This window comes from Scyliorhinus canicula, chromosome 24 (assembly GCF_902713615.1).
Source record: "Scyliorhinus canicula chromosome 24, sScyCan1.1, whole genome shotgun sequence".
NCBI classification, from domain to species: Eukaryota; Metazoa; Chordata; class Chondrichthyes; order Carcharhiniformes; family Scyliorhinidae; genus Scyliorhinus; species Scyliorhinus canicula.
In genome coordinates, this window is record NC_052169.1 from 2,255,771 (window position 1) to 2,277,806 (window position 22,036).

The 22,036-nt window shown below is 53.1% G+C and overlaps 1 protein-coding gene across 2 annotated transcripts in view; it reads right to left on the reverse strand.

The window, feature by feature from the left end:
- LOC119956828 (leucine-rich repeat and immunoglobulin-like domain-containing nogo receptor-interacting protein 1) overlaps nt 1-22,036 on the reverse strand; it is a 505,354-nt gene that overhangs the window by 284,076 nt on the left and 199,242 nt on the right. The window contains exon 3 of one of the 2 annotated variants that reach the window (XM_038784291.1): nt 15,620-15,687. The exons of the other annotated variant lie outside the window; for it this stretch is intronic. The gene's annotated coding sequence lies outside the window, so the exon portion shown is untranslated. The remainder of the gene's footprint in view (nt 1-15,619; nt 15,688-22,036) is intronic. 2 annotated transcript variants of the gene reach the window in all.

Below are 22,036 nucleotides of genomic sequence, written 5' to 3' on the forward strand. Positions count from 1 at the left end.
AACCAGCGCCAGCGACACCGGCGTCAAAACCAGCGCCAGCGACACCGGCCTCAAAACCAGCGCCAGCGACACCGGCATCAAAACCAGGGCGAGCGACACCGGCATCAAAACCAGCGCGAGCGACATCGGCGTCAAAACCAGGGCGAGCGACACCGGCATCAAAACCAGCGCGAGCGACACCGGCATCAAAACCAGCGCGAGCGACACCGGCATCAAAACCAGCGCGAGCGACATCGGCGTCAAAACCAGGGCGAGCGACATCGGCGTCAAAACCAGCGCCAGCAACACCGGCCTCAAAACCAGCGCGAGCGACACCGGCATCAAAACCAGCGCGAGCGACACCGGCATCAAAACCAGGGCGAGCGATACCGGCATCAAAACCAGCGCGAGCGACACCGGCATCAAAACCAGCGCGAGCGACACCGGCCTCAAAACCAGCGCGAGCGACACCGGCGTCAAAACCAGCGCCAGCGATACCGGCATCAAAACCAGCGCGAGCGACACCGGCGTCAAAACCAGCGCGAGCGACACCGGCCTCAAAACCAGCGCCAGCGACACCGGCGTCAAAACCAGCGCGAGCGACACCGGCATCAAAACCAGCGCGAGCGATACCGGCATCAAAACCAGCGCGAGCGACACCGGCCTCAAAACCAGCGCGAGCGACACCGGCATCAAAACCAGCGCGAGCGACACCGGCATCAAAACCAGCGCGAGCGACACCGGCATCAAAACCAGCGCGAGCGACACCGGCCTCAAAACCAGCGCGAGCGACACCGGCATCAAAACCAGCGCGAGCGACACCGGCATCAAAACCAGCGCGAGCGACACCGGCCTCAAAACCAGCGCGAGCGACACCGGCATCAAAACCAGCGCCAGCGACACCGGCATCAAAACCAGCGCGAGCGATACCGGCATCAAAACCAGCGCGAGCGACACCGGCATCAAAACCAGCGCGAGCGACACCGGCCTCAAAACCAGCGCGAGCGACACCGGCATCAAAACCAGGGCGAGCGACACCGGCATCAAAACCAGCGCGAGCGATACCGGCATCAAAACCAGCGCGAGCGACACCGGCATCAAAACCAGCGCGAGCGACACCGGCCTCAAAACCAGCGCGAGCGACACCGGCATCAAAACCAGCGCGAGCGACACCGGCCTCAAAACCAGCGCGAGCGACACCGGCGTCAAAACCAGCGCGAGCGACACCGGCATCAAAACCAGCGCGAGCGACACCGGCCTCAAAACCAGCGCGAGCGACACCGGCATCAAAACCAGCGCGAGCGACACCGGCATCAAAACCAGCGCGAGCGATACCGGCGTCAAAACCAGCGCGAGCGATACCGGCGTCAAAACCAGCGCGAGCGATACCGGCGTCAAAACCAGCGCGAGCGATACCGGCCTCAAAACCAGCGCGAGCGATACCGGCCTCAAAACCAGCGCGAGCGATACCGGCATCAAAACCAGGGCGAGCGATACCGGCATCAAAACCAGCGCGAGCGACACCGGCATCAAAACCAGCGCCAGCGACACCGGCATCAAAACCAGCGCCAGCGACACCGGCATCAAAACCAGCGCCAGCGACACCGGCATCAAAACCAGGGCGAGCGACACCGGCATCAAAACCAGCGCGAGCAACACCGGCCTCAAAACCAGCGCGAGCGACACCGGCCTCAAAACCAGCGCGAGCAACACCGGCCTCAAAACCAGCGCGAGCAACACCGGCCTCAAAACCAGCGCGAGCAACACCGGCATCAAAACCAGCGCCAGCGACACCGGCATCAAAACCAGCGCCAGCGACACCGGCATCAAAACCAGGGCGAGCGACACCGGCATCAAAACCAGCGCCAGCGACACCGGCGTCAAAACCAGCGCGAGCAACACCGGCCTCAAAACCAGCGCGAGCAACACCGGCATCAAAACCAGCGCCAGCGACACCGGCATCAAAACCAGCGCGAGCGACACCGGCGTCAAAACCAGCGCCAGCGACACCGGCATCAAAACCAGCGCCAGCGACACCGGCGTCAAAACCAGCGCCAGCGACACCGGCATCAAAACCAGCGCGAGCGACACCGGCCTCAAAACCAGCGCCAGCGACACCGGCATCAAAACCAGCGCGAGCGACACCGGCCTCAAAACCAGCGCCAGCGACACCGGCATCAAAACCAGCGCGAGCGACACCGGCATCAAAACCAGCGCGAGCGATACCGGCATCAAAACCAGCGCCAGCGATACCGGCATCAAAACCAGCGCGAGCGACACCGGCGTCAAAACCAGCGCGACCGACACCGGCGTCAAAACCAGCGCGAGCGATACCGGCATCAAAACCAGCGCCAGCGACACCGGCATCAAAACCAGCGCGAGCGACACCGGCCTCAAAACCAGCGCGAGCGATACCGGCATCAAAACCAGCGCGAGCGACACCGGCATCAAAACCAGGGCGAGCGATACCGGCATCAAAACCAGCGCGAGCGACACCGGCATCAAAACCAGCGCCAGCGACACCGGCATCAAAACCAGCGCCAGCGACACCGGCATCAAAACCAGCGCGAGCGACACCGGCCTCAAAACCAGCGCGAGCGATACCGGCATCAAAACCAGCGCGAGCGACACCGGCCTCAAAACCAGCGCGAGCGACACCGGCGTCAAAACCAGGGCGAGCGACACCGGCCTCAAAACCAGGGCGAGCGATACCGGCATCAAAACCAGCGCGAGCGATACCGGCATCAAAACCAGGGCGAGCGATACCGGCATCAAAACCAGGGCGAGCGACACCGGCGTCAATGGTCCTCCAGGCCCAGGAATTCTCTTCTGCGGGGGCTATAATGGCGCTGGGGCGCTGTGCGCTGCTCCGGCGCTGAAAGCCGGCCCTACACGGCCGGAGCGGGTCCGCGCGTGCGCACGACAGCTGTCTCCGCGCTGGCCCCCGGGCAACATGGCGGAGCTCTACAGGGGCCCGGCGCGGAGGAACATAGGCCCCCTGGGAATGAGCATGCCCGCCGATTGGTCGTCCTCGATCGCAGGGGGGGCCTGGCCACCGCGGAGGCCCCCCTACCGCAGCCGGATCCCCCTGCCCCGCCCCCCCCCCCCACCAGGATGGCCCCTGCAGCCAGAACGGCGAGGTCCCGCTGGGTGGGACCATACGTAAACCACGCCGGCGGGACTCACCGGGCACTCGGTCTGTCGAGCGCGGAGAATCGCCACGGAGGCCGCTTTCAACGACCCCCAACTGGCGCCGCGGAGGCCGCGCGGGCGCGATTGGTGCCGATTCTCCGTTCACCGGAGAATCAGCGGCCCGGGATCGGCGTGGCGGGATTCTTGCGCCCCTCCCCCAGCGATTCTCCGACCCGCCGTGAGCTTGGAGAATCCCACCCTGTATCCGGGAGCAGGTTATTGCTGAGTAAGTGCTGCCCCTGTATCCGGGAGCAGGTTATTGCTGAGTAAATGCTGCCCCTGTATCCGGGAGCAGGTTATTGCTGAGTAAGTGCTGCCCCTGTATCCGGGAGCAGGTTATTGCTGAGTAAGTGCTGCCCCTGTATCCGTGAGCAGGTTATTGCTCAGTAAGTGCTGCCCCTGTATCCGGGAGCAGGTTATTGCTCAGTAAGTGCTGCCCCTGTATCCGTGAGCAGGTTATTGCTCAGTAAGTGCTGCCCCTGTATCTGGGAGCAGGTTATTGCTGAGTAAGTGCTGCCCCTGTATCCGGGAGCAGGTTATTGCTGAGTAAGTGCTGCCCCTGTATCCGGGAGCAGGTTATTGCTGAGTAAGTGCTGCCCCTGTATCCGGGAGCAGGTTATTGCTGAGTAAGTGCTGCCCCTGTATCCGGGAGCAGGTTATTGCTCAGTAAGTGCTGCCCCTGTATCCGTGAGCAGGTTATTGCTCAGTAAGTGCTGCCCCTGTATCCGGGAGCAGGTTATTGCTCAGTAAGTGCTGCCCCTGTATCCGTGAGCAGGTTATTGCTGAGTAAGTGCTGCCCCTGTATCCGGGAGCAGGTTATTGCTGAGTAAGTGCTGCCCCTGTATCCGGGAGCAGGTTATTGCTGAGTAAGTGCTGCCCCTGTATCCGGGAGCAGGTTATTGCTCAGTAAGTGCTGCCCCTGTATCCGGGAGCAGGTTATTGCTCAGTAAGTGCTGCCCCTGTATCCGGGAGCAGGTTATTGCTGAGTAAGTGCTGCCCCTGTATCCGGGAGCAGGTTATTGCTGAGTAAGTGCTGCCCCTGTATCCGTGAGCAGGTTATTGCTGAGTAAGTGCTGCCCCTGTATCCGGGAGCAGGTTATTGCTGAGTAAGTGCTGCCCCTGTATCCCTGAGCAGGTTATTGCTGAGTAAATGCTGCCCCTGTATCCGGGAGCAGGTTATTGCTGAGTAAGTGCTGCCCCTGTATCCGGGAGCAGGTTATTGCTGAGTAAGTGCTGCCCCTGTATCCGGGAGCAGGTTATTGCTGAGTAAGTGCTGCCCCTGTATCCGGGAGCAGGTTATTGCTCAGTAAGTGCTGCCCCTGTATCCGGGAGCAGGTTATTGCTGAGTAAGTGCTGCCCCTGTATCCGGGAGCAGGTTATTGCTGAGTAAATGCTGCCCCTGTATCCGGGAGCAGGTTATTGCTGAGTAAGTGCTGCCCCTGTATCCGGGAGCAGGTTATTGCTCAGTAAGTGCTGCCCCTGTATCCGGGAGCAGGTTATTGCTGAGTAAGTGCTGCCCCTGTATCCGGGAGCAGGTTATTGCTGAGTAAGTGCTGCCCCTGTATCCGGGAGCAGGTTATTGCTGAGTAAGTGCTGCCCCTGTATCCGGGAGCAGGTTATTGCTGAGTAAGTGCTGCCCCTGTATCCGGGAGCAGGTTATTGCTGAGTAAGTGCTGCCCCTGTATCCGGGAGCAGGTTATTGCTGAGTAAGTGCTGCCCCTGTATCCGTGAGCAGGTTATTGCTCAGTAAGTGCTGCCCCTGTATCCGGGAGCAGGTTATTGCTGAGTAAGTGCTGCCCCTGTATCCGGGAGCAGGTTATTGCTGAGTAAGTGCTGCCCCTGTATCCGGGAGCAGGTTATTGCTGAGTAAGTGCTGCCCCTGTATCCGTGAGCAGGTTATTGCTCAGTAAGTGCTGCCCCTGTATCCGTGAGCAGGTTATTGCTGAGTAAGTGCTGCCCCTGTATCCGGGAGCAGGTTATTGCTCAGTAAGTGCTGCCCCTGTATCCGTGAGCAGGTTATTGCTGAGTAAGTGCTGCCCCTGTATCCCTGAGCAGGTTATTGCTCAGTAAGTGCTGCCCCTGTATCCGGGAGCAGGTTATTGCTCAGTAAGTGCTGCCCCTGTATCCGTGAGCAGGTTATTGCTGAGTAAGTGCTGCCCCTGTATCCGTGAGCAGGTTATTGCTGAGTAAGTGCTGCCCCTGTATCCGGGAGCAGGTTATTGCTCAGTAAGTGCTGCCCCTGTATCCGGGAGCAGGTTATTGCTGAGTAAGGGCTGCCCCTGTATCCGTGAGCAGGTTATTGCTGAGTAAGTGCTGCCCCTGTATCCGTGAGCAGGTTATTGCTCAGTAAGTGCTGCCCCTGTATCCCTGAGCAGGTTATTGCTGAGTAAGTGCTGCCCCTGTATCCGGGTGCAGGTTATTGCTGAGTAAGTGCTGCCCCTGTATCCGGGAGCAGGTTATTGCTGAGTAAGTGCTGCCCCTGTATCCGGGAGCAGGTTATTGCTCAGTAAGTGCTGCCCCTGTATCCGTGAGCAGGTTATTGCTCAGTAAGTGCTGCCACTGTATCCGGGAGCAGGTTATTGCTGAGTAAGTGCTGCCCCTGTATCCGGGAGCAGGTTATTGCTCAGTAAGTGCTGCCCCTGTATCCGGGAGCAGGTTATTGCTCAGTAAGTGCTGCCCCTGTATCCGTGAGCAGGTTATTGCTGAGTAAGTGCTGCCCCTGTATCCCTGAGCAGGTTATTGCTGAGTAAGTGCTGCCCCTGTATCCGGGTGCAGGTTATTGCTGAGTAAGTGCTGCCCCTGTATCCGGGAGCAGGTTATTGCTGAGTAAGTGCTGCCCCTGTATCCGTGAGCAGGTTATTGCTCAGTAAGTGCTGCCCCTGTATCCCTGAGCAGGTTATTGCTGAGTAAGTGCTGCCCCTGTATCCGGGAGCAGGTTATTGCTGAGTAAGTGCTGCCCCTGTATCCGGGAGCAGGTTATTGCTGAGTAAGTGCTGCCCCTGTATCCGGGAGCAGGTTATTGCTGAGTAAGTGCTGCCCCTGTATCCGGGAGCAGGTTATTGCTGAGTAAGTGCTGCCCCTGTATCCGTGAGCAGGTTATTGCTGAGTAAATGCTGCCCCTGTATCCGTGAGCAGGTTATTGCTCAGTAAGTGCTGCCCCTGTATCCGGGAGCAGGTTATTGCTCAGTAAGTGCTGCCCCTGTATCCGGGAGCAGGTTATTGCTGAGTAAGTGCTGCCCCTGTATCCGGGAGCAGGTTATTGCTCAGTAAGTGCTGCCCCTGTATCCGTGAGCAGGTTATTGCTCAGTAAATGCTGCCCCTGTATCCGTGAGCAGGTTATTGCTGAGTAAATGCTGCCCCTGTATCCGGGAGCAGGTTATTGCTCAGTAAGTGCTGCCCCTGTATCCGTGAGCAGGTTATTGCTGAGTAAATGCTGCCCCTGTATCCGTGAGCAGGTTATTGCTGAGTAAGTGCTGCCCCTGTATCCGTGAGCAGGTTATTGCTGAGTAAATGCTGCCCCTGTATCCGGGAGCAGGTTATTGCTGAGTAAGTGCTGCCCCTGTATCCGGGAGCAGGTTATTGCTGAGTAAGTGCTGCCCCTGTATCCGGGAGCAGGTTATTGCTCAGTAAGTGCTGCCCCTGTATCCGGGAGCAGGTTATTGCTGAGTAAGTGCTGCCCCTGTATCCCTGAGCAGGTTATTGCTGAGTAAGTGCTGCCCCTGTATCCGGGAGCAGGTTATTGCTGAGTAAGTGCTGCCCCTGTATCCGGGAGCAGGTTATTGCTGAGTAAGTGCTGCCCCTGTATCCGGGAGCAGGTTATTGCTGAGTAAGTGCTGCCCCTGTATCCGGGAGCAGGTTATTGCTCAGTAAGTGCTGCCCCTGTATCCGGGAGCAGGTTATTGCTCAGTAAGTGCTGCCCCTGTATCCGTGAGCAGGTTATTGCTCAGTAAGTGCTGCCCCTGTATCCGGGAGCAGGTTATTGCTGAGTAAGTGCTGCCCCTGTATCCCTGAGCAGGTTATTGCTGAGTAAGTGCTGCCCCTGTATCCGGGAGCAGGTTATTGCTGAGTAAGTGCTGCCCCTGTATCCGGGAGCAGGTTATTGCTGAGTAAGTGCTGCCCCTGTATCCGGGAGCAGGTTATTGCTGAGTAAGTGCTGCCCCTGTATCCGGGAGCAGGTTATTGCTCAGTAAGTGCTGCCCCTGTATCCGGGAGCAGGTTATTGCTCAGTAAGTGCTGCCCCTGTATCCGTGAGCAGGTTATTGCTCAGTAAGTGCTGCCCCTGTATCCGGGAGCAGGTTATTGCTGAGTAAGTGCTGCCCCTGTATCCCTGAGCAGGTTATTGCTGAGTAAGTGCTGCCCCTGTATCCGGGAGCAGGTTATTGCTCAGTAAGTGCTGCCCCTGTATCCGTGAGCAGGTTATTGCTGAGTAAGTGCTGCCCCTGTATCCGTGAGCAGGTTATTGCTGAGTAAGTGCTGCCCCTGTATCCGGGAGCAGGTTATTGCTGAGTAAATGCTGCCCCTGTATCCGGGAGCAGGTTATTGCTGAGTAAGTGCTGCCCCTGTATCCGGGAGCAGGTTATTGCTGAGTAAGTGCTGCCCCTGTATCCGGGAGCAGGTTATTGCTGAGTAAGTGCTGCCCCTGTATCCGGGAGCAGGTTATTGCTGAGTAAGTGCTGCCCCTGTATCCGGGAGCAGGTTATTGCTCAGTAAGTGCTGCCCCTGTATCCGGGAGCAGGTTATTGCTGAGTAAGTGCTGCCCCTGTATCCGGGAGCAGGTTATTGCTCAATAAGTGCTGCCCCTGTATCCGGGAGCAGGTTATTGCTGAGTAAGTGCTGCCCCTGTATCCGGGAGCAGGTTATTGCTGAGTAAGTGCTGCCCCTGTATCCGGGAGCAGGTTATTGCTGAGTAAGTGCTGCCCCTGTATCCGTGAGCAGGTTATTGCTCAGTAAGTGCTGCCCCTGTATCCGTGAGCAGGTTATTGCTCAGTAAGTGCTGCCCCTGTATCCGGGAGCAGGTTATTGCTGAGTAAGTGCTGCCCCTGTATCCGGGAGCAGGTTATTGCTGAGTAAGTGCTGCCCCTGTATCCCTGAGCAGGTTATTGCTGAGTAAGTGCTGCCCCTGTATCCGTGAGCAGGTTATTGCTCAGTAAGTGCTGCCCCTGTATCCGTGAGCAGGTTATTGCTCAGTAAGTGCTGCCCCTGTATCCGGGAGCAGGTTATTGCTCAGTAAGTGCTGCCCCTGAATCCGGGAGCAGGTTATTGCTGAGTAAGTGCTGCCCCTGTATCTGGGAGCAGGTTATTGCTGAGTAAGTGCTGCCCCTGTATCCGGGAGCAGGTCATTGCTGAGTAAGTGCTACCCCTGTATCCGTGAGCAGGTTATTGCTCAGTAAGTGCTGCCCCTGTATCCCTGAGCAGGTTATTGCTGAGTAAGTGCTGCCCCTGTATCCGGGAGCAGGTTATTGCTGAGTAAGTGCTGCCCCTGTATCCGGGAGCAGGTTATTGCTGAGTAAGTGCTGCCCCTGTATCCGGGAGCAGGTTATTGCTCAGTAAGTGCTGCCCCTGTATCCGGGAGCAGGTTATTGCTCAGTAAATGCTGCCCCTGTATCCGTGAGCAGGTTATTGCTGAGTAAGTGCTGCCCCTGTATCCGGGAGCAGGTTATTGCTCAGTAAGTGCTGCCCCTGTATCCGGGAGCAGGTTATTGCTCAGTAAGTGCTGCCCCTGTATCCATGAGCAGGTTATTGCTCAGTAAGTGCTGCCCCTGTATCCGGGAGCAGGGTATTGCTGAGTAAGTGCTGCCCCTGTATCCGGGAGCAGGTTATTGCTCAGTAAGTGCTGCCCCTGTATCCGGGAGCAGGTTATTGCTCAGTAAGTGCTGCCCCTGTATCCGGGAGCAGGTTATTGCTGAGTAAGTGCTGCCCCTGTATCCCTGAGCAGGTTATTGCTCAGTAAGTGCTGCCCCTGTATCCGTGAGCAGGTTATTGCTGAGTAAGTGCTGCCCCTGTATCCGGGAGCAGGTTATTGCTGAGTAAGTGCTGCCCCTGTATCCGTGAGCAGGTTATTGCTGAGTAAGTGCTGCCCCTGTATCCGGGAGCAGGTTATTGCTGAGTAAGTGCTGCCCCTGTATCCGGGAGCAGGTTATTGCTGAGTAAGTGCTGCCACTGTATCCGGGAGCAGGTTATTGCTGAGTAAGTGCTGCCACTGTATCCGGGAGCAGGTTATTGCTGAGTAAGTGCTGCCCCTGTATCCGGGAGCAGGTTATTGCTGAGTAAGTGCTGCTTGATAGCACTGTTGATGACTCACTTTGCTGATATGGAGAATAGACTGATCGGGCAGTAATTGGGTGGATTGGATTTGTCCTGTTTCTTGTCTACAGGACAGATCTGGGTAATTTTCCACATTGCCGGGTAGATGCCAGTGTTGTAGCTGTACTGGAACAGCTTAGCTAGGGGTGAGGCAAGTTGTGGAGCACAAGTCTTCAGTACTATTGCCGGGATATTGTCAGAGCCCATAGCCTTTGCAGTATCCAGTGCCTTTAGCTGCTTCTTGATATCACGCGGAGTGAATCGTATTGGCTGAAGATTGGCATATGTGATGCTGGGGACCTCCGGAGGAGACAGAGATGGATCATCCACTCGGCACTTCTGGCTGAAGATTGTTGCGAATGCCTCAGCCGTGTCTTTTGCACGGATGTGCTGAGCTCCTCCATCATTGAGGATGGGGATATTTGTGGAGCCTCCTCCTCCAGTGAGTTGTTTAATTGTCCATCACCATTCACGGCTGGGTGTGACAGGACAGCAGAGCTTAGATCTAATGTGTTGGTTGTGGAATCGCTTGGCTCTGTCTATTACTTGCTGCTTATGCTGTTTGACACACACAAAGTAATCCTGTGTTGGAGCTTCACCAGGTTAACACCTCATTTTCCAAATCCATATATATATGGGTGGAGGGATGGTGGAGGGAGAGATGGAGAGAGGGATGCAGAGAGGGAGGGAGAGAGGGGTGGAGAGAGGGAAGGACAGAGGGAGGGAGAGAGGGAGGGAGAGAGGGGTGGAGAGAGGGAGGGAGAGAGGGGTGGAGAGAGGGAGGGAGAGAGGGGTGGAGAGAGGGAGGGAGAGAGGAAGGGAGGGGTGGAGTGAGGGTGGGGAGAGGGAGGGAGGAAGGGTGGAGTGAGAGAGGGGTGGAGAGAGGGAGGGAGAGAGGGGTGGAGTGAGGGTGGGGAGAGGGAGGGAGGAAGGGTGGAGTGAGAGAGGGGTGGAGAGAGGGAGGGAGAGAGGGGTGGAGTGAGGGTGGGGAGAGGGAGGGAGGAAGGGTGGAGGGAGAGGTATTTTAACCATAGAAAAGATGCTGCACAGAAGGAGGCCATTCAGCGCATCGTGTCTGCGCTAGCCCGTTCTAATCGCAGCTTCCAGCACCTGGTGTGTACCTCTGCTGGTTGCAGCAGCTCAGGGTCCGATCCCAGGTATCTGTCGCGTTAGAATCTGAACAAAGACCCAAATCAAACAAGGTCAATCCCTCCCCTCCCAGCTGCAACTTGGGAAGTGTTTATTCCTGATCGGAGCACAGGAGGAAAGAAAGATCCCTCGGAATGCTGCCCTCCTGGGACTGATGGAGCTGGGGTGACAGGTAGTAAAGGGGATTTGTTACAGGGCCGTTACACAAACCCCCCATTCTCTGATAATCTTACTCTCTGTTTCCCTTTCACTCTATAAGCCCAGAAGTCAAGTCTGCTCGATGATTTTGGTTAGTCTTAACTGATCCGACATTCTTTGCTTTTGATCCCTTGTTTAAGTTGGAATATTTCCGTGTTTTGGAACAAGACCGTTTCCACCATCTTTCAGCTGGTTGTGTTGTCCAGCTGCAGACTGTTTGACCTCTGCCTGTGTAACGGCGTGACTTCCATTAGAGGACATGGATCGACATGGCTCCGTCTCCATTAGCGTTCTGCGTCACTGACTCAAATCCATTAAACCCTGTTGTTTCCAATATTTCAAAGCAAGATTCTGGCAAGTAATCTTGAGACATCTAGGAGTGTTTCAGCCTCATAGCGGGATCCACATTGACGGGCACAGCCAGACAGCCGGTGTTTGCATTCAGGATCAGCATTGAAGAATCATTTGTAATTCCTGCATTTTGAAACTGGCAACTTGAAAAGGAACCATCAGCATGGAGTGGTCACCCACAGCTCAATGAGGAAGAGACAGAATGCAGGGATGAGGGACCAGGGCATAGACGGAGAGGAGAGGAAAACAGAGAGAGGGGGTAAAGCGGGGGAGGGGGCATGTACAGAGAGTAGACGGGGTGAGACAGGGTGAGGGACAGGACGGGGGAATAACACATGGGGGTGAGATGGCACGCAATGGGGAGAAAACAGGGGGGGGGCAGAGAGAAGTGATGGAAAAGCAGGGGGAAGAAGGAGCGAGATGGAGGTTGAGAGGTCGGGAGAGTTTGAAGAAACGTTACTGCATCATCACGGCCAAGCGATGTGTCAATGTGTCTCCTACAGGCAACGTGTCAATGTGTCTCCTACAGGCGATGTGTCAGTGTGTCTCCTACAGGCGATGTGTCAGTGTGTCTCGTACAGGCGATGCGTCAATGTGTCTCGTACAGGCGATGTGTCAATGTGTCTCTATTCAAAATGCGTAGGACGGAGCTCTGGACCATTTGGCTTTACCAGGGTGGTGGGGGGGGGGGGGGGGGGGGGGGGGGGGTGTTACTCCACGGGGACACACCAGGGGAAAGGCTCTGCTGTGCCGGACACCCTAGTCTGTAATTTAACAGAGGACAGAAAGACACAACACCAGAGCCCCTGCCACACACACAGCCATGTGTCAATGTGTCTCCTACAGGCCATGTGTCAATGTGTCTCCTACAGGCCATGTGTCAATGTGTCTCCTACACGCAATTCTGTCACTTCATCTCACATTAATAAGCCAACAAGTAAAATGTCTGCTTGTCATCAGCAGCGCTATCAAGCGGCACTTACTCAGCAATAACCTGCTCACGGACGCTCAGTTTGGGTTCCGTCAGGGTCACTCAGCCCCTGACCTCATTACAGCCTTGGTTCAAACACGGACAAAAGAGCTGAATGCCAGAGGTGAGGTGAGAGTGACTGCGCTTCACATCAAGACAGCATCTGACCGAGTGCGGCATCAAGGAGCCCGAGCTAAACTGGAGTCAATGGGAATCGGGGGGGAAACTGTCCGCTGGTTGGAGTCATACCCGGCACAAGGGAAGATGGTTGTGGTGGTTGGAGATCAATCATCTCAGCTCCAGGATATCACTGCAGGGGTTCCTCAGGGTGGTGTCCTAGACCCAACTATCTTCAGCTGCTTCAGCAATGACCTCCCTTCCATCATCAGGTCAGACGTGGGGATGTTTGCGGATGATTGTACGATGTTCAGCACCATTTACGATTCCTCAGATAATGAAGCAGTCCATGTCCAAATGCAGCAAGACCTGGACAATATCCAGGCTTGGGTCTGACAAGTGACAAGTTATATTCACGCCACACGAGTGCCAGGCAACGACCATCTCCTACAAGAGAGGATCCAACCATCGTCCTTGACATTCAGTGGCATTACCATTGCTGAATCCCCACAATCAACATCCTGGGGGTTACCATTGATCAGAAACTGAACTGGACCCAGCCACATTAATACTGTGGCTACCAGGGCAGGTCAGAGGTTGGGAATCCTGTGGCGAGTAACTCACCTCCTGAACCCCAAACTCACTCCTGACCTGTAGAGTCAGGAGTGTGATGGAATACTCTCCACTTGCCTGGATGAGAGCAGCTCCAACAACACTCAAGAAGCTCAACACCATCCAGGACAAAACAGCCCCACTTGATTGCTTCCAATTCCACAAACAATGAAACCCTCCACCACTGACAAACAGTAGCAGCCGTGTGTACCATCTACACTGCACTGCAGGGACTCACCAAGGCTCCTCCCAAGTGTTGTTAGAATTCTATTGCATGTTCTTGTGTCTCCAGCATCGCACAGTGGGGAACATTAACAGAAGGTAACACTTTGGAAAAGGTCTCACTTTATGATGGGTTTTCTGGAGAAGGTCATCACTCCCGCATTCATTAGTGGATTCACATAGTTATCCATATGTCTCATTTGGATTGGGATTTGTTTATTGTCACGTATTGTCACCGAGGTACAGTGAAAAGTATTGTTCTCCGACATTCCAAACAGATCATTCCATACATGAAAAGATAAAACATAGGGCAAACATATAATACACAATGTAAATACATAGACACCTGCATCGGGTGAAGCATACGGAGTGTAGTACTAATCAGATCAGTCCATAAGTGGGTCGTTTAGGAGTCTGGTAACAGCGGGGAAGAAGCTGTTTTTGAGTTTGTTCGTGCGTGTTCTCAGACTTCTGTATCTCCTGCCCGATGGAGGAGATTGGAAGAGTGAGTAAGCCGGGTGGGAGGGGTCTTTGATTATGCTGCCCGCTTTCCCCTGGCAGCGGGAGGTGTAGATGGAGTCAATGGATGGGAGGCAGGTTCGTGTGATGGACTGGGCGGTGTTCATGACTCTTTGACGTTTCTTAGGCCGAGCAGTTGCCATACCAGGCTGTGATGCAGCCCGATAGGATGGTTTCTATGGTGCATCTGTAAAAGTTGGTAAGAGTCAGGGGGACATGCCGAACTTCCTTAGTTTCCTGAGGAAGTATAGGCTTTATTGTGCTTTCTTGGTGGTAGTGTCGACGTTGGTGGACCAGGACAGATTGTTGGTGATGTGCACACCGAGTAGTTTGAAGCTGACAAGCCTTGCAAACATTAGTTTGAATTACCTGATAATTCTGAGGTTAATTTGACTGATAACTTAAGAAAGCAAATAGATTTCAGCCTAACTTTCCACACCTTCAGAACTATCACAACCAGCTGGTCCTTAAATACAGACAGCCCATAATGTCAACATGCAATGGCACTTTGTAGTTTAACAGCTAGAAAACTGAAGCTCCTTGATATTAAAAACTTCACATCTGTGTCTCCTTATCCTGGTGTCTCCCCTTATCCCTACCTGTTCCCCCTCTCTTGTGTCTCCTCTCTTCCTCCGTCTTCCTCTCCCTCCTGATCTCTCTCTTTGTGTTTTGAATGAGTTAACTCCTTTGCTCCATTCTCCAGCTCACATCCATAACCCCTTCCTCTTTCCCAGCTGGGATCTTCCTTGGATCCTTATTTTATCAGGATGATAGTCATCGATCCTTTGGTTTTCAGCGCTCCAGCTCCAGTTCCAGTGCCGACTCTTACCTCCTGCTGTGTTACACTTCAATCCCCACCTCCGACCTACAGCCGCTGTTTCGCTGGAACCTCTGGCCTGTGGGGTGTCTCCTCCCCCCCCCCCCCCCCAGCCCTTCCCCTGATAATCTCCAGGCCTTCAAAAACCCAAACCTGGTGTCACCTAGCAACAGGCTTTACTCACACAACCTGTTTGTAACATCGGAAATAACATCCCAAGGTTTCTCGAGCCCATGACTGATCTAGTCCTTTCTATTCTTTAGGGTTAACTTAGCTTTAAGTTCCTGGGGGTCACCATCACCAACAGTCTGTCCTGGTCCACTCACGTTGATGCAACAGTCAGGAAAGCCCAACGATGTCTCTACTTCCTACGGAAGCTAAAGAAATTTGGCATGTCTGCATCGACTCACACAAACGTTTACAGATGTGCGATAGAGAGCATCCTATCCGGCTGCATCACAGCCTGGTATGGCAACTGCTCGGCCCAAGATCGCAAGAAGCTGCAGAGTGCGGTGAACTCAGCCCAACGCATCACACAAGCTTGCCACCCCCACATTGATTCTGTCTACACCTCCCACTGCCTCAGGAAGGCAGACAGCATTGTCAGAGACCCCTCCCACCCAGGCATTGCCTTCTTCCAGACCCTTCCATCAGGCAGAAGGTACAGAAGTCTGAAGACCCGCAAATCCAGACATAGGAACAGCTTCTTCCCCACAGCTACCAGACTCCTCAACGACTCCCCCTCGGACTGATCTGTTCCCTGTAAGAACACTATTCACGATGCCCTATGCTGCTCTTGCTCATGTATTTGCTTTGTTTGGCCCCTTGTTCCGCACTGTAACCAATCACTGTTTGTCAATGTGCCATTTGTCAATGTTCTCTGTTGATTATTCTTTTTGTCTACTATGTACGTACTGTGTACGTTCCCTCGGCCGCAGAAAAATACTTTTCACTGTACTTCAGTACATGTGACAATAAATATCAATCAATCAATCAATCACATCAACTTTCCTTGCCTTTGTTGCCAACATTTAATCAATCATTCTGACAAAACTGCCGGAAACGGCAGCATTGTAGAAACCAGTGGGATCGTCAGAAAGGTCAGCTTGGAACCCTTGTGTCGCCCTCTCCATCACAAGCCCAGTGACCAATGCCAAATGATCTGAGTGAAGTAGATGTTTTATTCATACCGGCTAACAGCTTGGAGCGATCCCAGTCCTTGAATCCCCTTCTCCGAACCTCATGCAGTCACTGATCCCTAGAGAAAGGAAGTCGGACAACATTTTAGATTGACCAGTTTGTCTGCCAAATTCTACTTACATTTTTGAAGAACAGATCAGTAGCAGTTCCCACAGTTCAGCTCCATTCCAATTGTTTTCAGAATATTTATCACTGGGAGTGACAACTCATTTTGCAACCCATCTCGAAGGGGTTGTAGAGTTCCATTGCTCTTTATTATCAATAAGTCCATCAAAATACAGGCAAAAGAAGAACAGTCACATTATCCCCCCCCCCCTTGTCCTTTTCATAATCAAAGCTACAATGTTCATCATTAATAACAGGGAAGTCTAGTTGTGATGTAAAATTGATTTGTGCCTGGAGTTTATAGCTATCCAGTTTTCCCAGTCCATGAAAAGCAATGCCGTTAACGTTGCTTCGTCAGTCAGAAATAGCTCATTATAACAATAAGGTGCTTCACGATCATTCAGACAAACTCTCGCTCTCCTACGCGCCCATCCCTAATTACCCTATGAGCTGAGCGGCTCCGCTGGGTCATTTCAAAGGGCAGCTGAGAGTTAACGTCGTTGGCAAAGGAAGCAAAGCCTTCTTCCACACGGTGAGCGGTTAGCATCGTCCGAGAGTGTGGTGGTCGCAGGTTCAATCGAGGCCTTCAAAACGCAATTGGATTGTTAACTGAAAATGAAGAATGAGTGGGGCACCAGGGAATAGGCGGGAGAATGGCTCCCGGTGAAATGTTCCTGCCGAGGGCCTACACAATAACGGGAGAATGGCTCCCGGTGAAATGTTCCTGCCGAGAGCCTACACAATGGCTCCCGGTGAAATGTTCCTGCCGAGAGCCTACACAATGGCTCCCGGTGAAATGTTCCTGCCGAGGGCCTACACAATGACTCCCGGTGAAATGTTCCTGCCGAGGGTCTACACAATGGCTCCCGGTGAAATGTTCCTGCCGAGGGTCTACACAATGACTCCCGGTGAAATGTTCCTGCCGAGAGCCTACACAATGGCTCCCGGTGAAATGTTCCTGCCGAGAGCCTACACAATGGCTCCCGGTGAAATGTTCCTGCCGAGGGCCTACACAATGGCTCCCGGTGAAATGTTCCTGCCGAGGGCCTACACAATGGCTCCCGGTGAAATGTTCCTGCCGAGAGCCTACACAATAACGGGAGAATGGCTCCCGGTGAAATGTTCCTGCCGAGGGCCTACACAATGGCTCCCGGTGAAATGTTCCTGCCGAGAGCCTACACAATGGCTCCCGGTGAAATGTTCCTGCCGAGGGCCTACACAATGGCTCCCGGTGAAATGTTCCTGCCGAGAGCCTACACAATAACGGGAGAATGGCTCCCGGTGAAATGTTCCTGCCGAGGGCCTACACAATGGCTCCCGGTGAAATGTTCCTGCCGAGGGCCTACACAATGGCTCCCGGTGAAATGTTCCTGCCGAGAGCCTACACAATGGCTCCCGGTGAAATGTTCCTGCCGAGGGCCTACACAATGGCTCCCGGTGAAATGTTCCTGCCGAGAGCCTACACAATGGCTCTCGGTGAAATGTTCCTGCCGAGGGCCTACACAATGACTCCCGGTGAAATGTTCCTGCCGAGAGCCTACACAATGGCTCTCGGTGAAATGTTCCTGCCGAGAGCCTACACAATGGCTCCTGGTGAAATGTTCCTGCCGAGGGCCTACACAAACACCAAGGTTTGAATGACCTCCTTCTATGATTCTATGGCAATCGCACTCTCCCATTTGGGATCACAGTCCCACTTTCTAATCCTCCAAAGTCAACCTGCACTGGAACATTCCACAGGTTTGCACCCAAAGCCTCCTTCCGAGTCCCCCTGCAACTCAACTGTAATGGGCCTGGACAAGAGGCTCAACGATGCACTCTCACCTCGGAGTCACACAGTTGAGGGTTGGAGTCTCCAGCTTTAGGGCACACCCTCCAGTGCAGTACTGAGGAAGTGCTGCATTGTTGGAGGTGGTTGTGCTTCAGGTGACTAGTTATAAAAGATCTCCAGGAACACTATTTTGAAGAGCAGGGAGTTCTCGTCAGTTCCTTGGCCAACATTCGTCCCTCAACTATTGTTCCTTTGTTTAAGAAGGGCTGTAGGGATACGCCTGGGAACTACAGATCGGTTAGCCTTACTTCTGGAATGGGTAAATTGTTAGAAGGTATTCTGAGGGCATTTAGACAGGCAAGGTCTAATTAGGAAAAGTCAGCGTGGCTTTGTAAGGGGAAAGTCATATCTCACCAATTTGATTGAGTTTTTGAAGGGGAAACCAAGAAGGTAGATGAGGGCAGTGTGGCCGACGTTGTCTACATGGACTTTAGCAAGGCCTTTGACAAGGTACCGCATGGAACGTTGTTGTAAAAGGTTAAATCTGATGGAATCCAGGGCGAGGTATCCAATTGGATACAAAATAGGCTCGGCGACCGAAGCCAAGGGGTGGGTGTGGAGGGCTGTTTCTCAAGCTGGAGGCCTGTGACCAGCCGTGTGCCTCAGGGATCGGCGCTGGGTCCACTGTTAATTGTTATATATATTAATGATTTGAATGAGAATGTAGGAGGCATGGTTAGTAAGTTTGCAGATGACACCAAGATTGGTGGCATAGTGGATAGTGTTCTTCAAAGGCTGGGGCACAACCTGCGGGTGGGTCGCGGGTGGGTGTCGGGAGGGTCACGGAGCCGTTGTCCGCGGTGCTCCCGATCACGCAAATCCCCGCGGAGCAGCCGGCGTTTCATAACGCCGGCTGCAAGCGGCCGCGAACATGTTTTAAAAAAAAATTAGCCCGCATTGCGCATGCGCGCATGATGATCGGCGTGCATGCGGGAAGTGCGGCCGCTATTTTTTTAAGCGGTTGCAGCTTTTTGTTTTACAAGTTCTGTTGTGGTTTTTATTCATTTAATTTATTCATTTAATTTTTATTCTTTTCATATATTTTATTCATTTTATTTTTTGTTGCAAGTTCGGGGGGGTTTATTCATTTTTTTCATTTATTTCACTCATTTAATTTTATTTTTTTTTACGAGTTCAGGGGGGTGTTTATTTGATAAAATTTTACAGGAAAAAAATGCAGAACGTTGGACAGATGGAGACTCCATACTTTCCGACACCGGAAGGCTTCACCTTCATCCAATAGGTTCCATTGGAGGAGTGTGTACGAGGGCCAAAGGGACCCAAAACCATTTCCTCCATTTTTGTCAGCAGCAAACAAGAGAAAATGGTGGGTAGCCGGCGTGGGTCACGAAGGTCGGCCGGCACGGGTCGCGAAGGTCGGCCGGCGTAGGTCCTGAAGGTTGGCCGGTTAGTAAAAATGGGTCCCCAGAAAAAAAATTTAAAGAACACTGGCATAGTGGATAGTGAAGAAGGTTATATAAGATTGCAACAGGATCTTGACCAATTGGGCCAGTGGGCTGATGGATGGCACCCAGGTTGAATCCCTGGAAGTTGCCACCCAGGTTGATAGGGTTGTGAAGAAGGCCTATGGTGTGTTGGCCTTTATTGGTAGAGGGATTGAGTTCCGGAGCCATGAGGTCATGTTGCAGTTGTACAAAACTCTAGTACGGCCGCATTTGGAGTATTGCGTACAGTTCTGGTCGCCTCATTATAGGAAGGACGTGGAAGCTTTGGAACGGGTGCCGAGGAGATTTACCAGGATGTTGCCTGGTATGGAGGGAAAATCTTATGAGGAAAGGCTGATGGACTTGAGGTTGTTTTCGTTAGAGAGAAGAAGGTTAAGAGGTGACCTAATAGAGGCATACAAAATGATCAGAGGGTTAGATAGGGTGGACAGTGAGAGCCTTCTCCCGCGGATGGAGGTGGCTAGCACGAGGGGACATAGCCTTAAATTGAGGGGTAATAGATATAGGACAGAGGTCAGAGGTGGGTTTTTTACGCAAAGAGTGGTGAGGCCGTGGAATGCCCTACCTGCAACAGTAGTGAACTCGCCAACATTGAGGGCATTTAAAAGTTTATTGGATAAGCATATGGATGATAAGGGCATAGTGTAGGTTAGATGGCCTTTAGTTTTTTTCCATGTCGGTGCAACATCGTGGGCGGAAGGGCCTGTACTGCGCTGTATCGTTCTATGTTCTATGGCAGATGGCGTTTAATTTGGATAAATGTGAGGTGATGCATTGGGGAGATCAAATCAGAACAGGACCTACTCAGCTAATGGCAGGGAGTTGGTGACGGTTACAGAATAAAGAGATCTAGGGGGACAGGTTCATCGCTCCTTGAAGGTGGAGTGGCAGGTGGACAGGGTGGTGAAGAAGGCATTCAGCAGGCTAGGGTTTATTGGTCAGAACATTGAATACAGGAGTTGGGACGTCTTGTTGAAGTTGTACAAGACATTGGTAAAACCACACATGGAATACTGTGTACAGTTCTGGCCACCCTATTGTAGGAAGGATATTGTTAAACTAGAAAGAGTACAGAAGAGATTTATGAGGATGATACCAGGACTTGATGGTCTGAGTTATAAGGAGAGGCTGGGACTTCTTTCCCTGGAGCGTAGGAGGCTTTGGGCTGATCTTATCGAGGTCTATAAAATAATGAGGAGCATCAATAAGGTAGATAGTCAACATCTTTTCCCAAAGGTAGAGGAGTCTAGAACTAGAGGGCATAGGGGTGAGAGGGGAGAGATACAAAAGGGTCCAGAGGGGCAATTTCTTCACACAGAGGGTGTTGAGTATCCGGAATGGGCAACAAGAGGCAGTGGTAGAGGTGGGTACGCCTTTGTCTTTAAAAAGCAGTTACACAGCTCCATGGGCAGAGTGGGTATAGAGGGATATGGGCCAAATGTAGGCAAGTGGGACCAGCTTAGTGATAGAAACTGGGCGGCATGGACAAGCTGGGCCGAAGGGCCTGTTTCCATGCTGTAATCATCTATAACTCTATGACTGACAGCTAAGAAAAACACAGATTAATGGTCACCATCACTTTGCTGTTTTTTCTGAATCCCTATACTTTGGCTCCGATCGTAAATCACTTCATTGGATGTGAAAGGTTTTGGCATGTCTTGTGTAGATGCAATAGGCATTACAGAAATACAACTCTCCATTTTAATTATTTTAATCATTAACACGAATCACTGTGTCACCACACTCCTAATTTGGTAAATTAAGGGTGTTACTTTTTTCACCTCTTGAGCTTGTTGTTTAACTTCTCATTTCCCACATTCAGTTTGTTAAACCCTCATGGCGATTTCCGTTCTTCCTCCCAGCTCACTTTCCCCAGGAACTGAAACACAGGACTGAGCCGCTCAGCCACAATGGACTAACCTTCGCCCAGCTGGCCCCCTCTCACCCGATCATCATCACATTCCTCTCCCCGAGTTCCACATTTCCCACCATACTCTGGGTAAAAAAAATTCTCCTGAATTCCCGACTGGTTTTATTAATAACTATCTTCAACTTTAAGACGTCTTACAACACCAGGTTAAAGTCCAACAGGGTTTATTTGGAATCACGAGCTTTTGGAGCACTGCTCCTTCATCCCGACTCCCCGGAGGAAGGAACTGCGCTCCGAAAGCTAGTGATTCCAAACAAACCTGTTGGACTTCAATCTGGTGTTGTCGGACTTCCTACTGTGCTCACCCCAGTCCAACACCGGCATCTCCACATCATGGCTACCGTCTTTAAGTTTGCTCCAGAGTTTACGGTGTGCTGTGAGACAGGTTTTCTGGGGTAAAGAGCTGGCATTGAACCAGTCTGCGAGGTGCTACCCGGTGGCGCTGAATCACCCTGCCGCTGTGGGAGGTTTGGGGAGGCAATGCGGGGCAGAGAGATGTGAAGCGGAGCTCGCACGGCTGTTGACGAGACCGCTGGGCGGTTACGCTTGTGGCTGAATAACGTGTCCCTCTCTGAGTTGAACGATCAGCAGGTCACTCACTAGCAGGGGCCACTTGTGAAAGCTAACCAGAGGGGTAGGGATAGTGTGACCTCTGCCTGTCCCTCCATAGTGACTGGGGCACGGGAGAAGCCCACCCGAGGGAGAGGGGGGGGGAGCAGAAAATGATCGCAAGTCGCCGTCGAATCAGAAAGACAATTTGAGTCAAGTATTCGTTCAGAGGCTCAGCTGTGCGCCAATGTCATCAATGTTCGGACATGTAGCGCAAGTGAAATTGCAGAGGCAGCCCCAGCTCCTCCTGAGCAAACCTTAGCACCCCCACCCAAACTCAGAGCAGGATATACGCAGGCCAATCAGGACCCGGAGCCGGTGCACGGGGAAACGTGCAGGGATGCAGGATTTATAGCCAGCCAGCTGGTGCAGTGGTGACAGACAACCTGGAGGGGGCAGTGTTCAGGCAGCTCACGGCACCACATCCCGGTCGCTCTGGGACTGCACCAAAGCTGACGTGTCATCA